The sequence below is a fragment of the Sciurus vulgaris genome (assembly GCF_902686455.1).
Source record: "Sciurus vulgaris genome assembly, chromosome: 1".
Classification (NCBI taxonomy): domain Eukaryota; kingdom Metazoa; phylum Chordata; class Mammalia; order Rodentia; family Sciuridae; genus Sciurus; species Sciurus vulgaris.
This window is the reverse complement of record NC_136461.1, coordinates 876648-897218: the sequence shown is the minus strand read 5'-3', so window position 1 is coordinate 897218 and position 20571 is coordinate 876648. Positions and strand designations below refer to the sequence as shown.

General features: G+C 49.8%; 1 protein-coding gene and 1 long non-coding RNA gene across 5 annotated transcripts in view; one reads left to right on the top strand and one right to left on the bottom strand.

Moving 5' to 3' along the window:
- Positions 1-5100: 5100 nt before the first annotated feature.
- Positions 5101-20571, top strand: part of GNB1 (G protein subunit beta 1) — a 105725-nt gene continuing 90254 nt past the window's right edge. For 2 of the 4 annotated variants that reach the window (XM_079149823.1, XM_079149821.1), the window contains exon 1: positions 5146-5308. The gene's annotated coding sequence lies outside the window, so the exon portion shown is untranslated. Of the gene's footprint in view, positions 5309-20571 lie in introns of all 4 variants that reach the window. The other 2 variants (XM_079149824.1, XM_079149822.1) reach the window with 2 other exon arrangements.
- Positions 15671-20571, bottom strand: part of LOC306667403 — a 104000-nt gene continuing 99099 nt past the window's right edge. The window contains exon 2 of the long non-coding RNA XR_013765525.1: positions 15671-18562. This is a non-coding gene — a long non-coding RNA (uncharacterized lncRNA). The remainder of the gene's footprint in view (positions 18563-20571) is intronic.

The window sequence follows — 20571 nt, the reverse complement described above, 5'->3', positions numbered from 1 at the left end:
GTTGTCTACCTGGCAGGCGTTGGAGGAGCCCGGTCCCAGGGTGCCATCCCCAGAGACTGACCCCAGAACAGCTGGAGCTCCCCTCCTGAGGAAGGGCACTGGTTGGGGAGGCAAAGAGAGCTGGAGGCCAAAGCAGGTCCACCAGCCCTGAGAGCAGGCCCATCGGCTCCTGAGCAACTTCTTCTGACCCTGGAGACCATGACTGCCTTTGTCCCTGCTCTTGGAGTCAGTGTGTGACTGCCCCAGGCTTAGGGCTCTGGGATGTGGGTGGGAAGCCTTGGTCACACTGCACTGGTCCACCCAGGGTGTATATGTCCCCACTCACTGCCCCAGGGGCTCCTCCCTAAGCACACCAGGCAGGGGAGTAGGAGGTTAGGGGCCCGGAAATGGTCTCAAGGGCTCAGAGCCCCAAGGTCTGGCTAGGTGGCTACCTCTGGGACGTCCCTTTCACACACCCTGATGCCCACCCACCAGGCTTCCCCTTGTGAGCTTGGAGGCCTATGTCCCTGTTTCCCTGTCCAATCCTGTCCCTAGTGCCTACTGTGGCTCCCTGCCCTCTTATCTGTGTGTAGAGTCAGGGTCTGGGCCCATGGTACCCCGACCCCAGAAGATGCCCCCAAAGATGCCTGGGGAGGGGAGACCTGGGCTCACTGTGCTCAGGGCCCTGCCTCCAGCATCCTCAGGCTAGGGGCTTCCTGGCCTTGGTGAGGAAGAGCAGGCCCGGGGCTGCATTCTCCCAGCTATACCCTGTCTCTGCAGCTAGGTAGACACTTTGGAGAAGCCGGCATCAGAGCTGCCTTGGCTGACCTTACCAAGTTCATGCCTCACCCCTGCTGTCAGGCCCAGGGCTCCAAGAGAGGGCAGTCAGAGGACTAAGTGCCAGTCAAACTAACCTTAGCCATAAACCCAATGACCAATAAAGCCTTGGTTTATACATAGCTCGGCTGTGGCCCAAATTCAAGTTTTAGTCACAAAGCAGGTGGGCACCACCTGTGCTGTTTCTTCCACTATCCAGCAGCCTGCACCTCCTGCCTTCGTGCTGGGTGCTCCATGCTGACCCAAGGGAACCACTAATCACAGCCTTCCCTTCCCTGCCACCAGGGTCGCGGGACACCTGGGGAGGCCTTCTGGAGTCTTCATGGGATTGGCATATCCACATCCGTGTGTCTTCTGTGGTGCTAATCCAGGGGGGATGGTGCACGAGGCTGGCAGCAGCCATTCCTCACCATGCAGAGAGAAAGAGCTGCCACATAGGAGAGCCGAGGCAACAGAACCCTAACCCTCACTGAGTGCCTGGCTCCAGCTATGCTTGACACCCAGATGTCTGTAATTTCCCATCTCCACACAAGCTGGTTTTCCACACTTGCTACCTGACTCCTGGCTGGTGCGACCTGTGTGTGTGTTGGTTTTCCATGCAGGGAGTCTGCTTTTCCTGATCATGGGTACCTCTTCCTCCATTTATAAAGCTGTGTGCTTTAGACCATGAAGAGGGTGACGCTGGAGAGCCTGGGGCCATTGGATGGAGCCAGGACTTCTGTATCTCCCCACATCCTGTTCCAGGGTGGTGTACCCACTGCAAGGAGACCAGAGAGGAAGGAGGATCCTCCTACACAGGGTGTCTGCTGGAGCTCATGGTCTGAGTCACACACTTTACCCCCTGGTCTCTGCACACCTGGGGCAGTACCAAGAGCCACAGGGAGCTGCCTGAGCTTTCCCTAGGCTTCTGGTCCAACTCTGGGGCAGGGAGAAGCACGGCCTGCCCCTGGCCCACCTGGCACTGCCTGATTCTTTGCTGCCCTCCACGTTTTGGTGCCCTGCACAAGGGATGTCTGGTTTATGACTGAAGTGGGTGACCAGGAGGGTCAGGGGCCAGAGGGATGGGAGGCTGGGAACAGAGGATGACTCCCTGCACCAGTGGGAAGGACTCCAGGACTTTGAGGCCTGCAGGGGCCAGCAGGCAACACTGCCTTCCTCCCTGAGGCTGAAGAGGTCTGGTGTGGCCTCACCTTTGCTCTGCTGCACAGCATCCTCTAGACCCCATAGCTGTGACCTCACAAGGCACTCCCATCTCAGGCCACCATCCTCCCCTGGTCTGCAGGTCACTTACCCACCAGGACTCTCCAGTCTCCACCCTCCCCATCTCACTGACCAGCCCACGTAAAGCTGCCCACCCAGCTCTCCCTATGTCCCTCCTCATCCTATCCAGCAAGCTAACAGCTGTGGGGATAGACAGGACTTTCCATGTCAGGGCTGTGGGACTGCCAGCTGCCAGTGCACTTGGATAGAGTGCTGAGGAGTGGGGGAGGAGCACGGTCTCCTCCAGCGTGTGGCCCTGTTCCTTCACCACACCAGACCCTGCCTTCGGTCCCCAGCAGGAACTAATTAGAGCTTTCCTCTTGATCACCTACATTCTGCATCCCCTGGGTATCACGTGTTCTTCCCCGTCCTCTGCAGTGTGCAGGCAGGGCCAGGCTCCATCTCACCTCCTGGAGGCAATGTCAATGTTCGTGTGGTGAGCAGGCCAGAGTGTTCAGCAGGACAGGGACACACACCCAGCAGGACAAAGGGGCAAGGACCTCTCCACTCCTGCTCTGCCCTCTCACTGGATCCAGATATGGAGAGGAACCCCGTAGCTATGAGAGCCCTCAAAGCCTGGCTGGAAGGAGGCACCCGGCCAGGCCTTGCTTGGGACCCAGTCATGTGCACAGATTGTTTGAATAATTCAGATTTAAAAAAGACCTACTTTCCCGTTAGACCATTTCCTGCTGAAGAGCGGATGGGGGAGGGGCATCCGAATTATACATCTGAGCTCCCTGGGTTTGGAGAGAAGGCCGGGCACCAAGCCAGATCTGGGTAGTGCCTCCACCCTGGGGCCCTGCTCAGCTCTGCAGCTGACCACTGGTCTGGCCCTTGGCAGGCTGATCTCTAAGGTTCTTGCTTGAAAGGGAGGGTTGCTGGAATCAGGAGAAGCCTTGGGCTCCTGGCTGAAGGCACCCGTTCCCCCTCATTTTTGCCCCACTGTTGAGGGGGCTGGGTGGAAGATGGGAACCAAATAATACAAAGACCTGGGCTGAAAGAAGTGGAGGGTGGGTCAGGGAGGACAGGGGCTGGGCCCTTCCAACCTTCTGAGGTACACAGGGGAAGGCTGGCTCTTTATCTGCAGGGAGGGGCACTGGCTGGAGTCTGGAAGTTCCTGAGGGTTCCTGGTGGGATTGACCAAGGTCCAAGGCACCTGTTCCCTAGGCCAGGGACCTGACTGTGCATATCAGAGGGTGAGGAAGCACAGTGGCAGCCTGTTGCCATTGGGGATCTGAGAATCAGAGTCCAGGGCCCCTCCTCCTTCCTGGGCTCAACTTTGCCCTTCACACCCTATCCATAAATGCATAAATGAGGATTTCTATCAGGGCTGTAGGGCAAGTTTCCGGGAAGGCCCCATGTCACCCTGAACACCTACAGATTACATGGGAGCCCTGAGGCTGCACCTTCAAGGTGGAAGGCTGGGGTGGGCGCTGAACTAGTGATTTCATGTGTGGCTTTCCCCCAAAAGTTCTGGGCCCGACTGCACCGATGGCCTCAGGACCCAAACTTGGCAGTGCCTGTGCTGACCAGTGTGCCCCCACACCACTGTCTCCACCATGGCCCTGGGCCTCGCATGCAGTGACCCATGAGGGCAGGGTAGGGGCCCAAAGGCCCCACAGTGGCAGAGGTCTCTGCAGAGATGACTGGCCCTTTGCTCACCTTGCCTCCATCTCCCCTCTAACCCACTCCCTCTTCTCATTTCTACTTAAAATCCTTGACTCAGGTGGGCATTGATGAGTGGCACCTGCCCTGTCAGATCTGAGGACAATCTCTGACCCTCAGAGCCTGGGACCCACCTGACAATGTCCCAAATCCCTGCCCCTCTGCCTTTCCATTGTCCCCTGGCACTGAATGTGCCCCATGGCTCTTGTGAAGACATCCAAGGAGACTGGTGCCTGATATTCAATGGCTGTGTGCACATACAGGTGTATGCATGTAGACACATGTTCCCATCAGCTGACTCCTGACAGGCACCAGAAGCAATGATACCCCAACAGCAGTGAGCACCCAGCACCTGGATCCTGGCTTCTCCTGACTACTGTTCACTAGCCCAACCAGGGCTGCCAGGAACTGACCTAGTTCAGGATTGGGGCAAGGAAAGTCCAAAAGGAACTTGAGGAGTCTTGTGCCAAAAGAAAGGAAGGACTCTGGGGTGTCTGTGTATTGACAGGAAGCACCCAGAGGCGAGGGGAAGGGAAGGCCTCCTCTGTAGGAGGAATAGGGAGTAGGATGGAGAGGAGGTTGTGGACGCTCTGGAAGCTGCACTTAGTTCTCCCAATTACACAAAACAAGAAGGGAAGCCCAACTGCGGGGAGGCAAGGAAAGGAGCCTAAGGGTGCAGAGAGGAAGGTGGGAAGCAGACTGCTGGGTGATGGGGCCAGTTGGGGGCTGTGGCGTTGGTTTCAGGGAGGTCAGTGGATGCGGCTGGGTGCAGGCCTAGAGGAAAAAGGGCACTGGGGTTTGTTTGGAAAGGACAGCACGCCGGTTGGCGGAAGCCGGTAAGACGGGAGTGAGGAATCCAGTAAGATGGATGGGGTGAGGGGTTGAAATGGGGACCGAAGGCGGCTGGAGAGGCAGCTGGGCCGGGGGCAATCCCACCCGTCCTGGAGGTTTCTGGGGACAACAGCCCCTCCTGACCGCACTCCTGCACCCCTGGGTTTCGCGTCCCCAGCTCCTCCGCGCACCCTGCCCACCCCTCCTTCCGCCCCTCCTGGCCGCGTCCCCGCTCCCAGCCTCCGGGGTGGGACCTGGCGCCCCTCCGCGGGCCTCCCCACAGGATCACTGTCCGCCGGCCCAGGTGGCTCCGCACAAGAACCGAGCCCACCTCCCAGGGTTCAGCAGGCCTGGGGCCCGCGGCCGCCAGCCTCGTGGGGGTGGTTCTTGCGGCGGGTCCCAGCTCCCGGCCTGCGGCCGTCGCGGGCGGGACCCGGCCCCTTTAAGCCGCTCGTGCACGTGCGGGCGGGAGGAAGCGCGGGCGTGCGCGCGCCCGCCGTGCGCGGTGACGCGGCGTGGGGTTTCCCGAGGCTGCGGGCAGGGGCCGCCGCGCCCATCCCGATGGCTGGAGGCGTCTGAGGGGCGGACGGCGGCGGCGGCGGGCGCGGGCGGCGAGGGCAGCGGGCCGGGACGGGAGCACCGCGGCGGACCCGACCAGCCTCGCCGGCTCTGCCCGCGGGCCGCGAGCGCGACGACCAGGCGGCGGCGTGGGCGCGTCAGGCCGGGCGAGGGCGAGGTGAGCGCGGCCGCGGGGCCCGGCCCTGCCCTGCCCTGCCCGCAGCTCCCGGGCCCGCCCGCGGCGCCCGCCGCCCGGGCCCGCCCGCCGCCGCCGCTCCCTGCCTGTCCGGGTGGGGCGGGCGCGGGCGGCGACCCCCGGCGGGCGGCGGGCGCTTCCTGCCGCGGCGGGCGGGCGGCGGCCCGCGAGGCGGACAGGGCGGCGGGCGGGCGGGCCTGCGCGGGCGCCGGGCGCGCGGCGGAACAAAGGCCGCCGGGACGCGCCTTCCTGCGGGGCGGCCGGCGGCTGCGGAGCCCCGCGGGGCGGGTGCGGCGGCGGGACTCGGGCCGCGCGCCCGCTCCGCGGGCCCCGGCGCTGGCCCTGCCCGCCGCCCCGGCCCCGGCGCCCGCGAATGAATGGGCGCCGAGTGCGGCCCCGCGACAAGATGGCGATGCGCGCCGCCCGCGGGCCGGCGGAAGACAAAGGCCCGGCCCGCGGGCGGAGGGCCGGGCGGGGACGGCGGCCGATCTGCCGGGCCCGGGCGCGCGGGGCCGCTGCCTCCCCGCGCGCCCGGTTTCCGCCGGGAGCCGGCCGGGGGTTGACCTGTCGAGGCTTTTCGGCATTTTTCGGGTCCTTTCAACGGCAGGGCTCACGTTCAGAAGTGGCCTCGCTGGACGCGCCCGGTTCGTGCGTGGGGACTTTCTAGTGAGGGCCGTGACATGGCCTGCCCGCAGAGAAGCCGCGATGCCAGGGCCTGTATTTTGGAAGGGGAGTTGGGCGCTTAGGAGCACAAAAGAGTTCGGGAGTGGTCTTGGGGTGAAGGGTGTAGAAACTCAGGGAGCCAACGGCATCAGTTTGGGGGGCGTTCGTGCGGCCTTTGCGTCTCGCCTTGCTGCCTGGTAGCAGTCATCTCAGGTAGTACTGGGTGGTCAGCAGCTGCCTATGACATTGGTTCCCCACCCCGCCTGTAGGGGACTGGGCCCAGGCCCTGGCTGGGCGAACTCTCCACCACTGAGCCAACTCCCCAGCCCATGGACTCTGAGACAGGGACTCGCTGAGTTGCCCAGACTGGCCTGGAACGTGGGATCCTCCTGCCTCAGCCTCCCAATACAGGCCTGCAGGACCGTCTGGAAGATTAAGAAAGTATGTAGATTATCTTTCGTGATTAGCAAATAAATGAATGTATTAGTTTTGTGAAAAATTCAAATCCACTTTAGAGGCTGTAAGGTCTCTAGAGCAAGCATTGTTTTTGATAAGGTTTCTACATAAGTTATTTTCAGATTTGAAGCTATAATATTTTGGGGAGAGGCGCTTTTAAATTGAAAGTATGGTTTCTAGTTTTCATGCTAAGATAGTCTGTTCTGGATTCTTCCGGAAGGTACATATTGCAAAAAGAAAGTGAATAAGCAGTTCCCTTTTTGCTTCCTTACTGGCATTGGGTGTGTGGCCAGGAATGGAACTGGTATAGCCAACGTCAGACAGGTCCGTGAGCCTCCAGAACTGGAGGGCAGCTTCTGGCTTGATGTAACGCAAGACTGAACTTTGTGACAGTTAGGGCTGTCCGGAAATGGAGTGCAGCTGGAGGTCCAGGGTTCTGTGAGGGGGAGGCCGCCTTGTGTGCTCAGGTGCTGCACGTGCTACGAATCTTTCTTAGAAGGCAAGTGTGGAAGATCAGTCAAGTTCTCCGGTTGCGCCTGGACTGCTCCCACTTAACCTGTACTGCCCTCCGCTGCTGGGCCCTCAGTAGCCTGCTTGGTCCTGCCCACTGCTGGGCTGCCTGGCCTCGGGCTGTGTCAGGACTGCCTTTCATCATCTGTGGGGCCGATTCAAGGCTGTCCTTATACAGACGGTTCTTTGAACTTGCAGCTTTGACTCAGAATCGCCGCTGTCTTACATGAACACATCCACTGGACAAAAACAGTCCCTTTGTTTGCTACCTGAGTTGACAGAAAGCTGTCTTTATCCCGTCAGACCAATCCTAAGCCGATTGCCTGTTAGTGACATTTAAGAAGAGGTTTTCTTTGTTTGATGTCCTTAGTTATTTCTGATTCGGGGGAGGGGAGCTGAAATAAATTTCCTCAGATTTGAAAATCTACCGAATAGTGTGATGTCTTTTATTTTTAAAGAGTAAAATATCCTTTAAATCTTTTTCATACCTAGAGAGTGGTTTCAAAGCTGATTTCATGAGGAGGTAATTAATTTCTTGAAAAAGGTGGTGTACTACCAGGTACTAAAGCTTTGTTACCTTTTGCTTTGCTAAAACAATTTTATGTTATCTATTCGTTTTACTGGGAAAGTTATATTTCTAAAAATAGCTTTGAGAAAGGGATGCAGAAGGTCTTGTTGGTGTATCTAGACTTATTAACATCATTTGGTTTTGTTGCTAATACTTTGATGAATAAAATTGGTTTTATTTTAGCAGTGCAGTATTGGCATTTATTATAGTTTCCTCATTGGATTGTTTTTCTCTGCCTGAGATTTGGCTCATGTCAGTCTCGAAATTGGATTAAATTCTTACTGTCTGTGGACTTTGGCTTTAGCATTAGTGGATTAGTAATAGATATTCTCAATTTTATTATCTGGGCTTGACCATATGGCATGCCATGTTTTTTGAAACCCCTGTTTAGTGTAAGTAAGTCTCATAAGACATGGAACAAAAAATTTTTTAGAATTTTAACTGTTTTAAATTCTGACTTCTGAGGGCCTGGGTTTGTAGCTCAGTGGTAGAGTGCTTTCCTAGCATGCATAAGGCCCTGGGTTTGATCCTTACTACCACATAAAAATAAAGAAAGGTATTGTCCGTCTACAACTAAAAAAATTTTTAAATTCTAACTTCAGGTTTGTATTTATCTTAATTTTTGATGCTAAGGATTTAACCTAGGGTGCTGTACCACTGAGCTACATCCCCAGCCCCTTCTTTAAACTTTGAGACAGGATCTCATTAAGTTGCTTAGGGCCTTGCTGTATTGCTGAGGCTGGCCTCAAATTTGTTCTCGTGCCTCTGCCTCCCAAGTCACTGAAAGGCATGGGCCACTGTGACCAGTTCAGTTTTGCTTTGTTGATAAGAGTGGTTGGAGAATTTGTGATATGGACAGTTTTAGTGGACGTAGAGTGGAGTTTAAAGGAGACATTTATATTATTTTATTTACTTAGTTTTCAAACCCAGAGCATTGTTTATGCTAGGTATGTGCTCTGCCTCTGAGCTTTATTAATTTTCAATTTTGAGACAGTGTCTTGCTAAGTTGCCCATGCTTACCTCGAACTTGCGGTCCTCTTGCCTTCCTGCCTACCGAGTCGCAGGGATTACAGGCGAGTGCTACCACCCCTGGCAAGAAAAAATTAAATTGTAATAAAGCAGAGAAATAATTTACAAAAGTGAAATGTTCCAACAGTGAAGGAAGCACAGTTCCTGTGTACTTGTGGAGTGTGTGTCAGTGTGCGTATGTGGAGATGCAGCATCACATTCCCTGTTTCTAGACCAGAGTGGAGGAGCACCTTTTCAAAACTTTGAGTTTGGTTGCACATCTCTTGTTTCAGAGGTAAAATCTGAAGACGTTGGAGCTGGCCAGTGGCTGATGGACTGTGGAACACTAACCATGTAGAACTCCTGTTCTTGTGCATTGCTACCTTGAGGAGCCATGGTGGTCACTGGAACTACTACTGGCTTCCAGTGATGGAGGTTTCCACTTTATAGAGTACAGCTGCTTCCTTTTTCTTTTTTAAGGATTTATTAAGTCTTCCAAATTAGAATTTTGAGAGAACCATTCCTAAAAGCTTACTAATTTAAAAGACAAGATTATCTAAGGTAATCCCTAGAGTTATTCAGCTGAACTCATTTTGCTACTGATAAAAGGTTATTAGAAATTAATGCCGAGCACAGTGGCGCATGCCTGTAATCCCAGCAGCTTGGGAGGCTGAGGCAGGAAGGTTGTGAATTTAGAGCCAGCCTCAGCAAAAGTGAGGTGCTAAGCAACTCAGTGAGACCCTGTCTCTAAATAAAATACAAATAAATAGTTGCTCCATTTTATTAAAGGGAGAGAGCTGTATGTTGCTTCTTTAACCTGTTAGAGTGGGACCCTAATTATGGTAGACCACATGCTCAGACCTCCTGTCTGTGTGTGTATCTATGTAGTTGTCTTCTGACTCAGTCCTGAGGCAATTATGAGATACATTCTTGGGCTGGAGTTGCAGCTCAGTGCTGGAGGAAGTCCCCAGCACAAAACAAGTTCCTTGTGAGGATTACACACTCTCAACTACTTGTCCCACTGTTGTAGTTGATAAAGCTTAAAAAATCCTGGATACTTTCAAATTGATGTGTGTCAAAGCCTCTGCAGTAGGTTTCAAAATATTTGTCATAGGAATTTGGAAACAGTTCCTAAATTCTAGTGAGGAAGAGAAATTCACTCATTTCTCAAAAGAATCGGCACTGAGTTAGAACCCAACTCTTGTCCCTTCGCTAGTAGTGCTGGGACTTCTGTTGTCTGTCTGCTTATCTGAATGGGCACACAACAACTTTGGTCTGAGTATACAAAGCTCTCATAACAGTATTCAAGAGCTGGCCATTAGACTGTTAGGGGCTCACTTTGTAAAAATATTTAACTCTGATGGTGTTAGGTCACATTGTAAAATGACATCTTACTAAGAGATTTGGGTTGTTCTTCCTCTTGGTTCTAGAGGAATATAAACCTCCCTGCCCCAATAATTTACTTTTTTTTATATGGGGGATCGAATCTGGGTGCTTTACCATTGAACCACATCCAGAGCCCTTTTTATTTTTTGAGACAGGGTCTCCCCTAAGTTGCTTAGGGTCTTGCTAAGTTGCTGGGGTTGGCCTTGAACTTGTGATTTTCCTGTGTCAGCCTGGAGTTGCTGGGATGAGGTGTGCGGTACCATGTCCAGCTAGAGGAATATTAATCAGGGTGTCAAGCATACATCAGTTATCTTTTCAAATGCCATCACTTGTTTACCATTTCTCCTGAATTTTCACTCGCATTGTTTACTCTTCTGAAAGACTTTCTTTGCCTTGATAGGGTAATTTTGAACTGATACTTCATTTTAAAAACTGGCAAAGTTTATTTTTAGGGGAACTCAACCCTCAAATGCTGGATTTATTTTGACTTTCAAATATTTACTCCCCATTTTCTTTGTTGGTTGCTGAGGATAAAAATTGCAAACCAGACAAGGTCCAGAACCTTTCTGAGTTTATCGTTTAATGGGATGTGTGATAAGCAGGGACTCCTGACCTAATCCAAGTTTGGTGAAGACTTCTTTGAAAAAAGTTGTAAGTCAAAAACTGGTGATGATACATAGTTTGGTGGTAGAGCACTTGCCTAGTAGGCCCTGGATTTGATTTCCAGTTCTGCAAAAAGGAAAAAAAAGTTTTAAGTCAAGACCTGATTATTGGGGTTTGTCTGGAAGGCAGGTGGAGGAGATGGTGTGAGCAGTTTTCATACAGCTGGTTTCCTTCACCAGTCCTATCTCCAAGCTCCCAGAACAAGGCCAGGTGTGTAATAATCATGTATCCAGTGAACAGGAGCATAAGAGCATGACTTAGACAGAGATCTGAATCTTGATTCAAAAGAAAGAAAAAAGTTCTATCTGGGTGGCTTCCGGAGGCCTTCGAAGGATTTTAAGGAGATTGACTTGATGGAGATCTTTACCTGTGCTTAATCCTGAGTGTGCTCAGAGGAGGCGGGGGAACTGGCAGGGACTTTAGCTGGCGTGGAAAGGAGGCCTCGTGGTCGCATGGGAGGGGAAGGGTGAAGAAGGTGTCAGTTAGGGTTATGTCCTGGATGTCTGGGAGACAGTAGCTTGGTGGGCAGATAATGAGCCCCGTTTGTGCATGCTGAGTTCGAGGCACCTGTGTCCTCGCGTTCTGCATCAGGGCTAGCAGTAGTCCTCCTGTCGGGAAGACTTCTTAGGTGTGTTTGCACAACTCACTTGCTCCACTTCCAGTCTTTGTTCAGTAGCCCCTGCCCACTGGCATCCTCTGACCTCAGAATCTCCATATCTCATTGTCTTTGTAGCCTAATGTCGACCTTCCACTAGTTGTTAGCACCTTGGAGGTAGGCAGGGTTCACTGCAGCATCACCAGCCCCTAAAACAAGATGCACCCCAAATATTTGTTGAATTGGTGACTTCTGTACATGCAGATGTGAGGTGCTAGAGGAAAGGCCTAGAAGGAGGAGGCCTTTGGGAGTTTACAGTATTTAGATCACGCCTGGAGTCCTGTGAGCATCAGAGCAGTGGGTTTCAGTATGGTCTGTGCCTGAAACCTTTTCAGGGCTCCATTAAGTCAAAACTGTATCTGTAATAAGACAGTTGACTTTTTGCTTTGTTGGCATTTGCACAGACTGTTAGCTCCTTATACAAATCAAGGCTGTGGTACTACACAAGTGGTCAATAGTCATGTGTCACAGCACTCAACAAAGTACTCTTCACCTCATGACCTACAGTTCAAAAATTTTGGTTAATCTGGAGGCTGGGGTTATGGCTCAGTGGTAGAGTGCTTGCCTAACGTGTTAGGCACTGGGTTTGAGTCTCATACCACATATAAATAAGTGAAAAAAATAAAGATCTATCAACATCTTAAAAAAAAAAAATCTGGTTAATCCAATGTCCTTGCCAAAGCAGCAGAAATTGATTTGGTACCATGAGCTGTGAGTACCCATCTCTTTGCTATTCTGTATCCCAATGGGAAGTAGGCATAAAGATGCAGGGTAGGTGATTGTACATGGTTTTGGGGTTGTGTTAAAGAACAGTGACTGTTTAGGTATGGGTACTGGCAGATATTTTCTTGAAAATGAACAAAGCGATGGTTGGGCTGGTGGTACACACCTATAATCCCAGCAACTCAGGAGGCTAAGGCAGGAGGATTGTGAGTTCAAAGTCAGCCTCAGCAACTTGGCAAGACCCTGTCTCAAAATAAAAATTTTTAAAGAGGGCTGTAGCTCAAGGGTGGAGTGTCCCTGGGTTCAATTCTCAGTACCAAAAAAAGAATAAAGTGAACCAGATACTTAAAATTAACTGATAGTGTTGTTGCAAGAATAAAATAGGAGCTTTCAAACAGAAATTAGAATTTCAGAAAATCTGATTCTGTTACCATGAGCTTGACAGATAGCTTCCCAGTATTTAGACTTTTCTCATGAGATCAGTGGTGATGTGGATGTAGTGTTTTTAATATTATGTAATGAAATGTGTCAATGCTTCTCCGTGAGCTCACGTTTTCCAAATGGCCTGTGCATGGTGCTATAAACCACAGATGGGTAAATGATCCATTTAGAACAGAAAAATGGAGTAAAACCAGTGAAATTGGATAAAACTGTGAAAATTTAATTGATAGATTCCACATCAGAGCTACCCTTTAAGAAATGATCTGCAGCCACATCTGTAGTCCCACCTAATAAGGAAGTTAAAACAGGGTCAAGGCCTGGGCAATTCAGACCCTATCTCAAAAAAGAAAAAAAAAAAAAAAAAAAAAAAAAAAAAAAGGGCTGGGGACATAGCTCAGTGGTAGAATGTGTGTGTGGGCCACTAATTCAATCCCCAATACTGAAAACCCCCAGAATAACAAAAAAAAAAAAAAAAAAAAAAACAACAAACCTGACCTTTTGTTGTTTTGGTCTACCAAAGAAGATTATCCACATTTATTTGAGAAGGTTTCTCTTTTCCAGCTCCTGTGTAAGGCTGAGTTTTCTCCTAGATGTCAGCCAAAATCATGCATTGTAACTGAGTACAAGAGGTAGAGGTATATGGCTCTCCTGGCTCTCCTCTGTTGAGGGAGACAGTAAAAGATGTGCTAAAGAGTTAAGTATAGTTAATATAGTTTTTTTTTTTTTTTTTTCCTGTGACGCTGGGGATTCAGCCCAGGGCCTCACACATGGTAAGCACGCACTCTACCACTGAACTATATCTCCAGTCCAAAATAAAATACAGGTTCTTAACTGCATACTTTCTGTGTGTGTGTGTGTGTGTGTGTGTGGTGTGTGTGTGGTGTTGGAGATTCAACCCAGAGCCTTGTGCATGAGAGGCAAACACTCAGCAAATGAGCTATGTCCCCAGCCCCACCATGTACTTTTTCTTAGAAAATAGTTACTTTTTCCTTACGGTACTGGGGATTATTGAACCCAGGCCCTTGTGTATACTGTACTGGATGAGCGCTTTTTTAAAATCAAAAATTTTGAGACTGGTCTTGTTAAGTTGCCTAGGCTGACCTTGAGCACCTGGTGATCCTTCTACCCTCAATCTCCCAGATAGCTGGGATTACAGGTGTGCCACTGCACTGGTTGAAAATATTCTTTTTTTTTTTTTTTCCTTCATAAAAATGTTACTTTGGGGAACATGTAATGGGCTTCTAACTTCCAAGTGACTTAATAAACACTTAAAAACTTCTTAGTCTTGATTTCTTAATAAGTCCTAGTAGATCTGGCAAAGCCCCTGGGATCCTCAGCAATTGGAGTGTAGGGGCCTGAGACAAAATGTCCAAGTAGTGCTCATCGGGGTTGAACCCAGAGCATATCAGGGGCCTGGCCCAGGTTGCCTGTAGGGGCTGGAGGCCCTCCCCATTAATTAGGCACCCATGGACAGCACTAGGCTAGGCCTTTTCCTGGGGAGAACAGGGCAGAGATAGCACTGAGGTGTGTGCCGAGGTCGAGGGGCTCACAGGGCAGTGACCAGAAAGGGTGGAAGAGCACCAGCATGCAGAGTCTGTCTGTGGCAATCCCTGAGAGCACAGGGCATGGTCAGAAGGGGCACCTTTGGGGCTAGATGGAGCCCTTGGCAGTTGTGGGGTTCCTGAGAACCCATGAGTGGTAGTGGTCTGAGGAGAGTTTGAAGCGTAGGGATAGGAAGGGCAGGTGAGGAAAGCTGTGGTCTGCACGGTTTTAGATGGGCGTGCTCAGAGGAAGGTAGCTGCAGAGGGGAAGAGATGGAGATCCTCAGTAAGATGCAGGTTCTGGGCCTGAGCCGGGCCAGGAGGGGGCTGCTGAGGAGCAGTAACAGCAGCTACCCTGCCCTGGTGGAGGACAAGACTGCTGGCAGGCCACTGGGGCTGCTGGCATCCTCACATTAAAAAGGGTAATTGAGACATTGAAGTGTGGAATGCAGCCGGAGAGAAAACAGATCAAATACCAGGGAAAAGAGGTCCAGGCACATGGAGGCTCAGATCAGAGCTGAGCTGGCATTTGAAGTAAGTTCTGGAAAATTGATGCAGATTCCCGTGTGGCACAGAGTTGGATAAGTTTGTTGGGAAGGCTACTTTAACTTTCCCTGTTGAAATAATTCCTCTGCGCCTTGGCCTCTAGTCCCTCTCCCCGAAACTCCCTGGACAGAAGATGGACTGGTGGTGATGCCAGTGCTGGTGCCTGTGTTTGCTGGGTGCTGCCACGTGTTGGTGAGGTTGGTTTTGCCATTGCTGTCACCATGTAACTTGGGGGCTGAGGGCAGGGTCCTTATCTAGCCAGGTCACATGCTGTCAGTAACCTCATTTCACAGATGTGCAGGCCAGCAGGGAGACAAAGTCATTGACCAGGTGTAAGTGGAACCTGAGTCTGAACTTGGGTTGTGGGCTTTCTGCCTCTGGAGTCTGCTCTTGAGTATGACGTTGTGGACCTCCTGGTATGAATTTGTCTCTGCTCTTCATTTCAGAAGTTGTCTGTCTGTCTTCTTGTATTACTGAAGTGGGGCACCTTATGCTTGGAAGTTTATTTACTAACAGTTTTATCTGGAGTGTTTCCTTTTGGGTCTTCTCTTCTACCTTCAGACAGGAGAGGTATTGTGCAACTTGTTCCTGATGTTGTTTCTAGCCACTGTTCTTTTTTAAAGTTAGGAGTTCTGTTTCCACCACCTATTTCCTCTACCATCTATACTGTCCTCATTCTTTGGGGATCTTGTTCCTGTTGTCTCAATTTTTGTCTTTGATATTTGCATTTTAATAATTGCAAACATTTAGCTGGATATGATGATGCACACCTGTAGTCCTACCTATTTGGGAGACTGAGGCAAGAGGGTCAGTTGAGCTCATAAGTTTTGAGACCCTATCTCAAAAAGAATAAAAATAAAAGTGTTTAATATGTTTATCATGAAAAATTTGGAGGGAAAACCCATGTATCTTGTAAGGAAATAACTTTATAAGATTTTTTTTTGTTATTTTTAGTTTTTTTTGTATTGATCATGTTTGTAGAGTTTGGATCATGTTATATATGTAGATTTTTATGATATTCTTTTTATATATTGTGTATTTCTATATTTTCTTTGCGGTTCTCAGGGTTGAATGCGGAGATCCTCTATCACTGAGTCCCTGATCTTTTTATTTGGAGGCAGAGGCTCAGTCAGTTGCTGAGGCTGGTCTTGAACTTGTAATTCTCCTGCCTCAGCTTCCTGACCTTATGTGTATTTCTGAGTGATACTTGTTTCTGAAAACATGACTAGCAACTATGTAGTTATTTGGGGTCATAGTTGTTGCCCACCCTAACATCAGCTGCCCCTGCATGCAGTTGGGCCTTGTCCATCTGCTGAACTTGCTGGTTCTGCTGCTTTGACCTCAGTTTTCTCGTCCCAGGCGTGGCGAGGATTAAGTGAGATGGCTCAAATAGAACATGGAACTCATGCTTAGCAGGCCCAGGAACGTTGGTTTCCACAGCTACTGTTCATGACTTTTGACTCCTTTGACTTCCTCCTTTCTTGAGATGCTTCCCCACTCCTGCCTGGCCCTTGGTTCCTATCCTGGATTTAGCTGTTGCTTAGTTGAGGTCTCCAAGAATTCTCTTGGGCTTTGGATTGGTACAGTGTTTGCTTCCTACTGCTTCTGTACCAATGCCACACACTGGTGGCTTAAATCAACAAGCTCACTGTCTTGGAGTTCTGGGGGATAGAATTCTGAAGTCAAGGTGTGGACAGGGCATGCTCACTCTGCAGTTTTCAGGGAGACGCCTTTCTTTTACCCCACCCCGTCCCCATGCCGGGCGTTTGAATCCAGGGCCTCAGGCATGCGAGCATGTGCTGCCCCTGAGCCAGGCCCCTGGCTCCCTGCTCCCTGTCTTGGTAGCAGTCCTTGTGGAATGGCTTGTAGATGCATCACTCTAGTGTTCTGTCTCTCTTCATGTGGCCCTCTCTCTGGCATCTCTGCTTTCCTTAAGACACTAGTCATTGGGTTCAGGCTTACACTAATTCAGTGTGACCTCGTTTTAGTTTAATCACACCTGCAAAATCCTCTTTCCATATAAGAGGTGGAGTTGAGTTTTGGGGGGCACTCTTCAACATCTATGGTCACCCGGGGCTTTGTCCTTGACCCCATTCTCATTTTCCTAATTTCCTGTCTCCCGTGTCTTCACCTTTTCTTCAAGGCCAAGAGAAGTGTCAGCTGCAGGTTGAAGAAACTAGTAAGAGGAAACTTAGTGGAAAAGGTAAATGTCTTATTGGGATTCTGTGTGTTTCACTGAACCCAAGTTCTGGGATGGAGTTGGGCTTTCCAGGTGAGTATGGGGTCAGGAGAGGGAAACCACCTGGGCTCTTCTTGCCTGTCACATTTCTCCTCTCATCTTTGAGCAAGACTGTACAAAGGAAGAGCTCTCTGAAAGGACTGCTTTTTTATTTTTAGCATACTCTGTCTGAACCCTGTGGACCATGACCACCTCGAAGCACATTCCTCTTAGCTTGTGCTGCCTCACAGGTACCTGGTTGTCCTGCCTTTTTGTTTGTTCTTAGTTTCCTGTCAAGACTCCTCACCCTCCCATGTACATGCCTTTTGTCTGGAGTTTTGCAGCCTGAATCTAGGATTTATTTACTCTTTCCTTGACCTCTCCAGAGAGGATCATACCTATGCCATCTAAAAGCTGCTTTGGTCTCCCCAACCCCTGACATGGGGCTCATCAGTCCACTTGCCCACCTAGGATCTCAGTCTTGTGCTGTTTTCACTGTTGAGTCCTTTATCCTTTTGGCCTTGTGGCACTTAGGGTAAGTGGCAGGTCCTTGCGTCTTACTTTCCCTCATGGGGTGGATTTGGAGCTAATGATGTAGTGTGTTCCATCAGGCCACCAGAACCTGGGACTCGAGGACTTTAGGGAGGGCCCCACGTCAGTCTGCACTCAGGCGGGGGAAGCGCAGTGAGGACCCAGACCTCAGGTAGTTTTTCTGAGGACAGAGAGAGGCCAGCATAAAGCATTTTTATTTTGTGACAGGTTCATTCTAAGTTACCCAGGCTGGCTTGGAACTTGGAATCCTGCTGTCTCAGCCTCACAGGTAGCTGGGAGTACTGGCATGCCCTGTTTGTGCCTTACTTAACTTTAATAAAATTAGGTTTAACGCACGCCTATTATCCCAGTGGCTTGGGAGGCTGAGACAGGATTGCGAGTTCAAAGCCAACCTTAGTAAAAGTGAGGCACTAAGCAACTCAGACCCCCGTCTCTAAATAAAATATAAAATAGGGCTGGGGATGTGGCTCAGTGGTTGAGTGCCCCCAGGGTTCCATCCCCAGTACAAAAAAACCCTCCCAAACAAAAAACCTAATGACACATATTTATTTTAAATTTAAAAAGATAGTTTGTATGAAATGAGAATTTTTCTAGTCAAATTTACTTTTAAATATTTTAACTTAAAAACACATAGTTCCTAAACTTGCTGCACTTAAAGAATCTTTATTTTGGCTAATTTTAGCAGACCCCCATCTCCTGTGGTCCTCAAGCCTCTCCCAGTATCTGGGTTTGGGTATTTGCTAGGGGCCAGCTCTCAAGGCACTTTGTATTCCTGCTGTGTTCCGTCTTGTCTCTTTTGTGGGAGCAAAAGCACTTTGGTGATTTTACAGGAATACATAGAGGCTGTTGCCAGTGTCCACCACTATCTTTTGGGGACCAATAATCTATATCAGAAGGCTCTGAGAAGGAGACACAAAGAATGCCCCCAGAGCCACGAATCCTTCCTTTGGGTGGGTATGTACTCTATTCTTGTGTTTCATCTCGCCCTTCTCTGAAGATACTCGTGATTGTCACAGCTTGGAGTGTGCCAGAAGGATGCAACTCAGCAACAAAGGATCTGGCCTAAGCTTTTAGCACTGCCAAAGTTGAGAAATGTGTCCTGCAATTTATAAAACCAAATCACCATGCCATTCTATCAGTGATCTATTGCTGCATAACAGAGTACCCCCAAACACTGGACTGTCATTGTGGGCAGTGCCCCCTAGGAATGCCCATCTCTTCTCCGTGGAATGGACCACACTCACTCTTGGGTTTGCAGCCAGCCACCAGGTGGTCTCACCCAGCTGGGCTTTTAGCCAGGGTGCTGCTGTCCTCTTCCTTCTCTCCAATATTCTAGTTCAGACCTTCACCCATAGTGTCTGAGATCCAGGAGAGCGGGAGCTTTGTTCTGCCGTTCAGTGCAGACTCACAGCTGGGAGGTAGACTCTAGACTCGATCAGAGGAGCTGCAAAGTCTGTGATCTTTTTAAAAATCAATCATATGAATGGATAAAGAAACTGTGGTATATATATATATACACACACACACACACAATGGAATATTACTCAGCTTTAAAGAATATTATGGCATTTGCAGGCAAATGGATGAAATTAGAGAATGTCATGCTAAGTGAGATAAGCCAATCTCAAAAAACCAAAGGACGAATGATTTCACTGATAAGCGGATGGTGACACATAATGGGGGGTGGGAGGGGGGCAAGAATGGGGGAAGGAGGGACTGTATAGAGGGAAAAGAGGGGTGGGAGGGGTGGGGGGGAGAAAAAAATAACAGAATGAATCAAACACCATTATCCTATATAGATGTATGATTACACAAATGGTATGCCTTTACTTCATGTACAAACAGAAACAACATGTATCCCATTTGTTTACAATAAAAATAAATTAAAAAAAAATCAATCATACCCTTTCTATAGCATCACCTGTAGAATTGCCTGCTTCGGAGGCCAAGGCAGGAGGATCTCGAGTTCAAAGCCAGCCTCAGCAAAAGCCAGGTGCTAAGTAACTCAGTGAGACCCTATGTCTAAATAAAATACAAAAAATAGGGCTGGGGATGTGGTGTGGCTCAGTGGTTGAGTGCCCCTGAGTTTAATCCCTGGTCCCCACCCCACCCACCCCAAAAAAAAAAAAAAAAAAAAGAAAAAGATTTGCCTTCTTCAAGATGCCTAGTTGGTATTAAGACATCTGTGGAATGGATTCCAAAAAGGAACTTTCAAGGCATCAATTTATTTAGCAGATATTTGCCAAGTACTTATTAGAACAAGATACTGTTTGACCTGGTGCACACATGTAATCACAGCTCCTCGAGATGCTGAGGCAGGAGAATTGCAAGTTGAAGGCCAGCTTGGGCACCTTGACAAGTGCCTGGCTCTAGAAGATCTGGGAAGGCGACTCAGTGGTAGAGCTCCTGCCCAGCATACTCAGGGCCGTGGGTTCAGTTTTAGCACTGCACCCGCCCCAGAAAGTCAGGCTTGGTGGGCTCATCTTCTAGTCATTTATTCTCTTGTGGGAGACAACAGACTAGTTAGTAAGCCAGGTTCAAACCATAAGGTGAGTGTGGGGGGACACTGGATGAAAAGGACACTTGGGATACCTGGGGAGGACTGTCTGGTGGGTGATGCTGGAAGGACGAGCAGGAGGCAGGGAGTTGAAGAGCCTCAGTGTGGGCAGAGACTGTGGGTGGTTTTTTTCTTTTTCTTTTTTTTTTAGTACTGGGGATTGAACCCAGGGACACTTAAGCACTGAGCGACACCCCGACCCCTTTTTATTTTTAATTTTGAGAGAGTCTCACTAAGTTGCCTAGGGTCTGGCTAAATTGCTGAGGCTGGTCTTTTGAACTTGTGATTCTCTAGACATGTGCCACTGTGCCCCATTGACTGGGTTTTAAGGTTCTAAGATTCTTCAGATTGCTGGGCACACACCTGTAATACCAGTAATTTGGGGGGCTGAAGCAGGAGGATGGCAGGTTCAAGGCCGGCCTCAGTAATTTAGTGATACCATGCTTTGAAATAAAAAAACAAAAGGGCTGAGGATATAGGTCAGTGGTAAAGTGCCCATGGGTTCAATACACAGTACCTCCCCCATCCAAAAAAGAAAGAAAGATTCTTCAGATTGATGAAGACGACTGTATTATCGGGGCAAATGTAGAAATAGAGGTCATTTAAAGGGGACTATTTGTGGAAAATGATGTGGCTTCCAGGGAGCACTGGTGTTGCTGGTCCATGGCCTGTAGGGCGGGAAAGGAGCACAGTCGCGTCACAGGAGAGAGAATAGGTGCAGCGGGAAGCTGACCACTCTGATCTCCTTGTGCCCATGA